Source organism: Aethalodelphis obliquidens, unplaced genomic scaffold, assembly GCF_003676395.1.
Source record: "Aethalodelphis obliquidens isolate GAN/ISIS:26980383/991018 unplaced genomic scaffold, ASM367639v1 scaffold51, whole genome shotgun sequence".
Lineage (NCBI taxonomy): Eukaryota > Metazoa > Chordata > Mammalia > Artiodactyla > Delphinidae > Aethalodelphis > Aethalodelphis obliquidens.
This window is the reverse complement of record NW_020837995.1, coordinates 8,999,037-9,010,305: the sequence shown is the minus strand read 5'-3', so window position 1 is coordinate 9,010,305 and position 11,269 is coordinate 8,999,037. Positions and strand designations below refer to the sequence as shown.

General features: G+C 40.1%; 2 long non-coding RNA genes across 5 annotated transcripts in view; one reads left to right on the top strand and one right to left on the bottom strand.

Moving 5' to 3' along the window:
* LOC113608039 (uncharacterized) overlaps window positions 1-11,269 on the bottom strand; it is a 56,106-nt gene that overhangs the window by 10,493 nt on the left and 34,344 nt on the right. For 2 of the 4 annotated variants that reach the window (XR_003428184.1, XR_003428185.1), the window contains one exon: window positions 1,591-2,294. The exons of the other annotated variants lie outside the window; for them this stretch is intronic. This is a non-coding gene — a long non-coding RNA (uncharacterized LOC113608039). Of the gene's footprint in view, window positions 1-1,590; window positions 2,295-11,269 lie in introns of those variants that run through there. 4 annotated transcript variants of the gene reach the window in all.
* Window positions 10,011-11,269, top strand: part of LOC113608041 (uncharacterized) — a 542,162-nt gene continuing 540,903 nt past the window's right edge. The window contains exon 1 of the long non-coding RNA XR_003428189.1: window positions 10,011-10,813. This is a non-coding gene — a long non-coding RNA (uncharacterized LOC113608041). The remainder of the gene's footprint in view (window positions 10,814-11,269) is intronic.

Sequence of the window (11,269 nt, the reverse complement as noted above, 5' to 3'; positions counted from 1 at the left end):
ATTTTCAGCCCTTTAAAGAAATGGTCAAAAGAATTTTTTTTTTTTTTCTGTACGCGGGCCTCTCACTGCTGTGGCCTCTCCCGTTGCGGAGCACAGGCTCCGGACGCGCAGGCTCAGCGGCCATGGCTCACGGGCCCAGCCGCTCCGCGGCACGTGGGATCTTCCCGGACCGGGGCACGAACCCGCGTGCCCTGCATCGACAGGCGGACTCTCAACCACTGCGCCACCAGGGAAGCCCCCACATTTTTTTAAATTGGGGGAAAAAACTATTACTAACATCACACTTATAATGGTGAAAGTCTGAATGTTTCCCCCATATAACAGAGAACAAGAAAGGATAATTGCTCTCACTACTTCAATTCGAAATTGTACTGTAGGTACTAACTAGTGGAATAAAGCCAGAAAAAATAAAGAAAAAGCATATAGATTAGAAGTTTTAAAAGTAAAATTGTATTTTTACATGACGTGATCATGTGCATATAAAATCCTAAGGAATCTACAAAAAGCTACTAGAACCCATAAGTGAATTTAGCAATGTTACAGGGTATACTGCCAATATAAAAAAATATGAGTATACAAAAAATACTAGCAATGGTCAATCAGTAACTGAAATTTTTTAAAATATCATTTACAATAATGTCCAAAAACATGATATCCTTAAGGATATGCTCAATAAAATACATGCAAGACTTGTGTATTGAAAACTACAAAATATTTCTGAAAGAAACTAAAGAAGATGTAAATAAATGGGAAATATACCATGGGAAGCTCAGTATTGTTAAGATGTAAATTATCCCCAAATTGATGTATAGATTCATTACAATCACAGTCAAAATCCAAGCAGGCGGGACTTCCCTGGTGGTCCAGTGGTAAAGAATCCACCTTCCAAGGCAGGGGACACAGGTTCGATTCTTGGTCAGGGAACTAAGATCCCACATGATGCGGGGCAAATAAGCCTGCGCGCTGCAACTGTTGAGCCCGCTCACCTCAATGAGAGAGCCGGCATTCTGCAAACTACAGAGTCCACGTACTCTGGAGCCCATACGCCACAACTAGAGAAGAGAAAACCTGTGCACCACAACTAGAGAGAAGCCCAAGCGCAGCAACGAAGAGACCGTGCACCGTAACGAAAGATCCTGCATGCCTGAACGAAGACCCTGTGTGCCGCACAGGGTCTTTTTTAATTAATTAAAAAAGAAACTAAAAACCACCCTTTAAAGTAAAATAAAATGTACAACCACTATAGAAAACAGTTTGCCAGTTTCACCCCCACAATCCACTCCTAGGGATTTATTCCAAGAGTAATGAAAGCATATATCTACACAAAGACTTGGACACAAATGCTCACGATGACTTTATTCTTTTTTTTTTAATTAATTTATTTATTTATTTTTGGCTGCGTTGGATCTTCGTTGCTGCGCGTGGGCTTTCTCTAGTTGCGGCGAGCAGGGGCTACTCTTCATTGAGTTGCTGCGGCTTCTCATTGCGGTGGCTTCTCTTGTTGCGGAGCACAGGCTCTAGGTGTGCGAGCTTCAATAGTTTTGGCACGCAGGCTCAGTAGTTGTGGTGCATGGGCCTAGTTGCTCCACGGCATGTGGGATCTTTCCAGACCAGGGATGGAACCCGTGTCCCCTGCGTTGGCAGGTGGATTCTTAACCACTGCGCCACCAGGGAAGTCCCCACTTTATTCTTAATAGCCCTAAACTGGAATCCTAATTTCCAGCTACACGTGAATGGATAAACCAAAAGCAGTATATCCATACAGCAGACTAGTACTAAACAATAAAAAGGACAAACTATCATGCACATAACATGGACAAATCTGAAAAAATTTTGCTGAGCAAAAGATGCCAGATGCAAGAGTACATGCTGCATGATTCTATTATATGAAACTAGTAAAAACAAAACTAGTCTATGGTGACAGGAAAGCAGATGAGTGGTTGCCTGGGGCTAGGGAAAGGGGTTGGGGATTGACTGCAATAGGGCACAAGGGAATTTTTTTCAGGTGATATGAATGTTGTATATCTTGATTGTGGTGGTGGTTACACCAATGTATACATTTGTCAAAACTCATTGAAATGTATGTGCACTTTATTGTACCTAAACTATGCCTCAATAAAGTTTATTTTAAAAACATTTGGAAGCCACTGGTCTACTGGGTGTGGGGGAAATAATCATTAGAGTTGCAACATTTTGTTAAATGATATTGTTACAAAGGCTGTAGCCCCAGAATCATAACCCTGCCCCTCCCTTGAATAGAAACTAATTACTCTTACTAACGTTTTCGGAGGAAGCTGCAAAGAGAAAAAACGAGAAATGGTCAGAACCACCTAGGCCCAAGATGGTGGAAGATTTGACTTCCAGTAGACCTTGAGCCTCATTATACACTCATTGTAATACATTACCATGCTAAATGACACATCCACCAAAGCCATGACAGTTGGCGATTGCCATGACCACAACCAGAGAAGCCCATACAAGGACTGAAAAGGAGAGTTGCATCAGTTCCAGGTCCAAACGACACCCCTGTTCTGGGATAACTCATGAATATTCCTCCCACTCTTTCCAATTCCCTCCTTTTTAACTCGACCTTCCTGTATATTTGATGTCTCCACAGAAATTGAGTTGAGAAGCTGCTTTGCAAACTAGGTTCTTTGCTTCTCCATTCTTTGGCCACTGAATAAAGCTTGTGCTATTCCAGCCTCAGCTTCAGTTTCATTGTTGGCTGCATGACTCCAATCAGAAAAAAAACCCACCTGGCTGAGACAGGGGGTCTCTGCCCAAGCTAGGACCCCAGTGCAGGTCCAGTTGACTAATTTTGTTAGGGAAACCACTGACCGAAACTGCCCGCCTTGGCCAGGCCCAATAATTACCACTCACATGAGTTACCTTACAACAGGAGGTCCTGGTAAGGAAGACGTAACTAACAAGCTACCACCAACTCGAAGAATTCGGGAAAGGTCAAAAGGAGAGAGGAGACACCAGTCCATATGTCCTACCAGCCTCCCAGAATCCTTCTCGCTAGAATCCATCTTGGTTGAGTGATGTGTGCAGAGCCAGGAAGGACCCTGAGTCAGAATGATCAGCCAGAGACAACCCAGAAACTAACTCCATTACCATAAATTCCGAGACTGTGACCATGTGTCATAGAAGTTCTCTTGGGTTCCCTTACCCTCCTGCTCTCCACCCGGGTGCCCCTTCCCAATAAAGTCTCTTGCTTTGTCAGCACCTGTGTCTCCTCGGACAATTCATTTCCGAGTGTTAGACGAGAGCCCACTCTCAGGCCCTGGAAGGGGTCCACCTTCCTGCAACAATTTGGTAACGATATCAATGGACAAAATAAGCAAATATGTGTTGCTAATATAGTCAGATAAAATTTAAACAAATTTTAAAAGAAACAGTAATATATGCCCATGGTTATAAAATAAATGATAGAGAAAGGCTTATGATGAAAATAAATATCCCTGCCCCATCCTTTCCTGACCTTAGTACTTTTCCCCAGAGGCATCCACTTTTAATATTTTATTTTCCCCTCTCTTTCCTCAATGAACTAGAGTGTAAACTGGTAGATATGGAGCAGTTGATGAAAAGCATTTAATTGTAATGTAAACCAGAAGAGCCAGTAACTTAAGCCCAATGCTGCTGATCTCTCCACATTGCAACAGTAGCCCCTCTGATTTATATGAGATATTTCCACATTCTGGAGTTCTCAAATTCCCCAAAGAGCATTACTGTTTATAACTTGAAAGGCACCTGATGGCTAAACCCTGAATGTTTTAAATAAAAGCTTTGTAATGGAAACACATTCTAAAGGAAACATTCCTTAAGAAGAGCCAAAATGGCAAGTTCCAGGAATGAGGGAGAAAAGAGAAAGAAATTCTCTTCATTATTGTGTAACTTGTTGGGATGCCATCCATAGTTTGCTTAATAATAGTTGTGTTTAAGGTGTACCAGTGAATTGCTGGTGGGGGTTGGGATGAAGGAGGCAGAGTAGCCTTGGAGAGGAGATAGCACTTGCCCTTGCAACTGTGTTGTGTGTCAAAGGGCTTTGAAAGAGGTAAGGGAAGGGTGCATTTTGGCTAAGAAAACTACAAGGAGTTCACTATTACAAGAGAGGAAAACATGTAGGGTGTATTATGAGAGATAAGGCTGGGAAATAGGGTCCATGTTTCTGTTATGGTTTTTTGGTCATAAGCAAAAAAACTGACTTGGCTAATGTAAACAAAAAGGATTTATTGGAAAGATGAGTGGCTCACAGAATTGATGGGAAAGCTGGAGAACTAGGCTTGGAATTAGGATCAAGGGCAGCTGCAGAACTCTAGGCAGCAGGAACTATTCAACTTTCTGTCAGAGTGACTTGAGTGCCAGTACTTTTTTTTTTTTTCCATCCCCGCATAATTTGACTCAGGATTCAAAATTCTGAGAGGGCATAATTGACTTTATCTCATAAACCCACCCATCCAGGGCACCTTGATTTATCGTCCTACTGAGGCAGGCAACACTGTCCACAGTGGGGAAAATGTAATTCCCAAAGGAATGTAAGCACACTGAGGATATGTCTTGTTGAGTTTATGTTTTACCCTATAGACTAAAGGAGACCATTGAAGAATTATGAATAAGAAACTAAGATGATCAGAAATGTAGATTTTAGATAATCCTGGTTTAAATTGGAGGATGGACTGAAAGGGGGCAAGAATAGTATGAGGGAGACTTGTACAAAAACTCTTGCATTGATTTGGGGGAGATGTTGAATGCTTGCATTTGACAGGGATATGGAAGTTGGTAATCTGAAGAGGAATACATTTTTGAAAGATATTTAGTAAGTAGAATGAATCAAAAGACCAATTGAATATGGGTGGTAAAGAAGAGGAAGAGTCTTGGTTGATTCCCAGGTTTCTGTTTTGAACATCTGTTTGAAAGTTGGTGCCATTTATAGACAGGTTGCACTGAGAGGTCAATTAGAGGAACAGTGATTCCATAGGAAGTTGAATTTTACATGTTTCCCATTAAGGATACATTTGGAATTTTGAAATGGATGTATCTAATAGGCAGTTGGATACATGTGGATATAGAGCAAGAAAAAGATCTGAGCTAGAGAGATTTGGAATGTATCACTATGTAAATGGTCTTTGAAGTCATGGACATGTACCATATTTTCAAGGCTTTGAGTATGGAGTATAAGAGAAAAGGAATGAGAATAACATTCCAAAAGGAGGGTAAGGAGAAAGAGATACACATAGATACCAAGAAGGAGCAGACAAATAGGAAGAACATTCATGTAAACCAGAAGATAATTCACTGTGGTTTGATGAACACATTGTGAACATATCAACCACAAACTATTTTTAAGAGCTTTACTAAGATATAATTGACATACCATACAATTCACCCATTTAATAGTATACAATTCAGGGACTTCCCTGGCGGTCCAGTGGTTAAGAATCTGTTTCCACTGCAGGGGCCGCAGGTTCGATCCTTGGGGAACTATAGGATCCCTCGTGCTGTGTGGCCAAATAAATAAATATACAATTCAGGTTTTATTTAGTATATTCTCAGGGTTGTGCAACCACCACCACAATCTAATTTTAGAACATCTTTTCTTTCCTGAAAGGAATACCATGCCCATTAGTTGTTACCCCGCACCTCCCTCATACCTCTCCCAGACCTAAACAACCAACAGTCTGAGTATTTCATTTAAATGGTATCATACACCACGTGTTATTTTGTGGCTGGCTTCTTTCACTTAGCATAAATTTTCAAGGGTCATACATGTTGTAGCATGTATCAGTACCTCATTCCTTTTTGTTGCTGTATCACATTGTATTATATAGATATCCCATGTTTTATTTGTCTATTCATCAGTTGATGGACATTTGGGTTGTTTCCACTTTTTGGCTACTATGAATAAAGCTGCTATGAACATTTGTGTGGAACTGCTATGAACATTTTGTGTGGACATGTCTTCATTACCTAAGTGTGGAATTGTGGGGTCATATGGTAACTATAATGTTTGACTTTTTGAGGAAGTGCCAAACTGTTTTTCAAAGTGACTGCATCATTAACCACAAATTATTTTAAATATTTCTTTAGCTAATACTTTGGATGTGTAATTACTTTTAGGAGATATATGTTTTTATAGCTTACTAAAATAAGGTGAACACTCTTTGTAGAAACCACCGAGGTCATGCAGTAGGACTTTGCCTACCATCTCAAAAGATCCTTCACACACCCCAACTCCATCACAGTCCCTAGCTTCTCTCTAAAAGTAAGCACAATCCTAATAATCATATTATATCTGTATCTCTTCCACATAAAGAATTCTGGTTCTGAAAGATACAGAGGATATTAGAATATCCTATAACTATTCCTTTGCTTTATCTACTTTATACATGCTGAAGTGTTATAATAGTTATACTAGTCATCACTAGTAATTATCACCACCAAGTTATGGTTACTGAAAAGAATTTTTTTCTGCATATATTGTCCCCATCCTCTCCACAATTTTTTTTAATATTTATTTATTTATTTAGGCTGCACCGGGTATTAGTTGCAGCATGTGGGGTCTTCGTTGTGGCATGCAGGATCCTTTGTTGCAGCATGCAGGATCTTTTTTTTAGTTGCAGCATGTGGACTTGTCAGTTACGGCATGCAGGATCTAGTTCCCCAACCAGGGATTGAACCCAGGCCCCCTGCATTGGGAGCGCGGAGTCCTACCCACTGGACCACCAGGGAAGTCCTGTCTCCACAATTTTTGATAATCATATTTTATCTGTATATTTGTGCTTTCTGCTTTCCCTGTTAGATCCTGACTGATATAGGGGTGTACCACATAGGTTTTGAGATATGTCCTAAGAGGGTACTGTAGTGCTTACCACAATCATCTGTGATTTCTCCCAGAGACAGAAAATTACATTGCATGGATTTGTGTGGTCTTATCTGTGTCCTGCCACCCATGTAATGCCTGGAGGTATAAGACAAACCTGTTTTCAGAGATGCAGTTGGAATTAGATGAGGAAAACTTGCAAGGATGTTTTGGAAAATGATATATTAATGAATTGTAACTGTAGGAGAGGAAGTGGTCTTTGGAGTGATATCTAATAAATAAAACTAGACAAAATTTGATAACCAAGGAGGAATTAGAAAATTAAAGTCAAGCAGATGACCGAAAAGCTGAATGTACATTGAAAATCTCCCTTCATTAAAGGGGAGAAAAGGCCCAGTCACGATGAACTGCAAAGAGCAGTACTGTCGTATGACTCATTGCAAATGTTTAAAAAACAACATGGAGGGCTTCCCTGGTGGCGCAGTGGTTGAGAGTCCGCCTGCCAATGCAGGGGACGCGGGTTCGTGCCCCGGTCCGGGAGGATCCCGCATGCCACGGAGCTGCTGGGCCCGTGAGCCATGGCCGCTGAGCCTGCGCGTCTGGAGCCTGTGCTCTGCAAAGGGGGAGGCCACAACAGTGAGAGGCCCGCGTAGCGCAAAAAACAAAACAAAACAAAACAAAAAAACATGGAAATCAAAGCATTGCCCATTAATAGTGCTTCTCATTATATGGCATGGGTTAAATATTCTCTTTGTTGTAATTTTTCTAAAATCTCAACAATATATCATTTTATTTTCATTCATCTCCATCTGTATTGCAGGCGCTGAATAAGTAATAGGAATTAGGGAAGAATGAGGAATAAATACATGAATTTCAAAAAATGTTCCTGGAAATCATCATGCAACTCTGATCTCAGCCTTAAATAAAATAGTGGAATAAATATTTAAAAAGAAAAACTGTGTAAGCCTCTAAAGGATGAAGGAATTCTGACTAATCAACAGCAATGATAAATCATAAATAGTGGACCTTGCCAGATTGGCGTGAGTGGTTTTCTGGGGGGTTTTTGGATTTTAAATTCCAGGAACAAGAGAAGAAGAGAAGTATTAGATATTCTAGATTGGACTATCAGTAAAGCATTTTGAGCTAGCATCTTGTGAAATCTCAATTACGAGATTAATTTATAGTGATTTCCAGGTGAGAGTGGTAACTGGAAACTTTCAAAGGCTTAGAGGAACAAATGAGCAATGACAGGGAATTTTTTAAAACTTTTTTTTTTGTTGTGAAATATTCATAGACATGTATATAATGAAAATGCATTGTTTAAAGAAAACTCTAAAATGAACACCCAGTTCGAGAACTAAAGCATTGCCAGTAACATAGAACCTTACCTTGTATCATTTTCCATCACAACCCCCTTCTACTTCCCCACCCCCAGAGATAACCATTATTCTGACTTTTATGGGAATCATGTCCTTGCTTTTCTTTACAGTGTCACCATCTGCCTATGAATTCTCCAGCAGACGAGTAGCTTTGCCTGTTTTTGAACTTTATATACATGGAATCATACTGGATATATTCTTTTGTATATGGCTTTCTTTGTCCGTGCCATGCGGCTTGTGGGATCTCAGGGATTGAACTCCAGCCACGGCACTGAAAGCACTGAATCCTAACCACTAGACCACCAGGAAACTCCCATGTATCTGGCTTCTTTTTATTCAAAATTATTTTGTTGTTATATATTGTGTGTGTGTATGTCTCATTTTCATTGCTATATGGTATCCCATTTTTGGTATATACCACAATTTATCTATCCCATTTTTGTGTATTAGTTTTGCTGCAGTAAACAACTCTTTAATCTCACTGGCTTACAGTAACAAACATTTGTTTCTTGCTCTTGATACTTGTAAATTGTATCAGCTTTGGTTCTTTTCCATGTGTTTTCTCATTCCAGGACACAGAGTAAAGAAGCAAACTCTGGGACATGACTTTTTGTGGAAGAGGTAGAAGCAATAGCTCTGACAGAAACTCATGGATATAATATATATTATGTCTACTCTGCCCACAGTCTATTGGCCAAAGCATATGTTATGGACAAATCAAAAGCTAATTAGGTGGTATGTATACGCCTCCCCCAGGAGGCATGACAAGTCACATGGTGGGGAAAGACATATAGTTCTTTGAAAAGGAAATGTGGTACAATTCATCACCACTATCAATGTTCCCATATTTGGTTGTCACAAACAGTGTTACTATGAGTTTCCTTGTATATGTAGCCTGGTGCAAATGTGCATGAATTTCTCCAGGAGTGGAATTGCTAGTTATGTGTTTTCAACTTTACTAGGCATGCCTACTGTTTTTCAAAATGGTTTTACATACCTACCAACAGCGTACAAGAGTTCCAAATGTGCCACATCCTTACTGACTCTAGGTAGAAGTTTTTGAATTTTAGGTAACATAATATGGAAAGTAAATGGTTATAGCTCATTGTGGCTTTAATTTGCATTTCCCTAAATACTAATGAGATTGAACACTGCTATACATACTAATTGACTAGGAATTTTTTTATGCCTGTTCAGATCTTTTGCCCATTTTTCTCCTACTCTGTTGTTTCCTTTTTCGCTTATCAATGTATCCTTTGATGAACAGAAGTTTTTAACTTTGATGATGTCCAGTATATCACTGTTTTCTTTCAGTTAGTGCTTTTTTGTCTTAAGAACGTTTTTACTCCAACTTTCTGAAGCTATTTCCATTGTTATATCCTTTTGGTTTTGCCACTCACATTTAGGTCTATAATACACCCGGATTCACTTTTTATTTAATTTAATTTTATTATTTTTTTCATAATTAAAAAAATTTATTTATTTTATTTATTTATTTTTGGCTGCTTTGGGTCTTCATTGCTGCGCATGGGCTTTCTCTAGTTGCAGTGAGTGGGGGGCTACTCTTCCTCGTGGTGCTCTGGCTTCTCACTGTGGTGGCTTCTCTTGTTGCGGAGCACGGGCTCTAGGTGCGTGGGCTTCAGTAGTTGTAGCATGCAGGCTCAGTAGTTGTGGCTTGCAGGCTCTAGAGCGCAGGCTCAGTAGTTGTGGCGCACGGGCTTAGTTGCTCCGCGGCATGTGGGATCTTCCCGGACCAGGGCTTGAACCCGTGTCCCCTGCATTGGCAGGCAGATTCTTAATCACTGTGCCACCAGAGAAGCTCCTGGGATTGACTTTTAAATATAATATGAGGTATGGATCCAATTTTACTGGTTTTTTTAATACAGATTCCTTATTATTTGGCACCATTTATTGGTAAGGCGCATTATTCCCACTATCAGATATCCAGTGTTGATATACTCTGTGCATCCAATGTCAATGTCTGTTGCTGAGTTCCCTCTTCAGTTTATCGGGGATTTGTCTGTCTTATGTCAATAACACACTGTCTTAATTATTATAGCTTTATAATAGATCTTGGTATTTCAAAACAACTCATTCTTGTTCTTCTTCAAAAGAATCTTTGCTCTTTTTGGCCTTTTGTATATCCATAAAAATGTTAAGATTGTAAGTGCCACAAAACTTTTAAGAGTGTTGATTGGGATTGCATTGAATCTACAAATTGCTTTAGGGAGAACTGACTTTGTTACTAAATAATAAATTCTAAACCATGAATTTGGCATACCTCTCTATTTACGTTTTCTTTAACACCTCTCTAAAAAGGTTAATACTTCATCCCATAGAAGCCCTACACATCTTTTGTATCTAGAAGATTGTGTGGCCTATAAGAGGTACTCTGTGAATGTTTGTTGAATCAATGAATAGGTAGATCCACAGAGACAAAAAGTGGATTAGTGTTTGCCAGGGGCTCATGGGGAAGAAGAATCAGAAGTGACTGCTTATGGACACAGGGTTTCTTTTGCGGGTGATGAAAATGTTCAGGATTTAAATAGTGGTGATGATTGCACAACCTTGTGACTATACTAAAACCCATTGAATTATACATTGTAAAAGGGTGAATTTTATATATAAATTATATCTAAAATTTTTAATTTGAGAAGTCAACAATAATATGAGGTATAAAGATGTTTGAGCCCTTTGGTTCTGTAATTCTACTTTAAAAAATCAAATCTAAGCATTTAAACTGAAACGTAGGGCTTCCCTGGTGGCGCAGTGGTTAAGAATCCACCTGCCAATGCAGGGGACACGGGTTTGAGCCCTGGTCCAGGAAAATCCCACATGCCGCGGAGCAACTAAGCCCGTGTGCCACAACTAGTGAGCCTGTGCTCTAGAGCCTGCGAGCCACAACTACTGAGCCCACATGCCACAACTACTGAAGCCAGCGCGCCTAGAGCCCGTGCTCCACAATAAGAGAAGCTACCCCAATGAGAAGCCCGTGCACCGCAACGAAGAGTAGCCCCCGCTGGCTACTAGAGAAAGCCCGCGTGCAGCAATGAAGACCCACCACAGC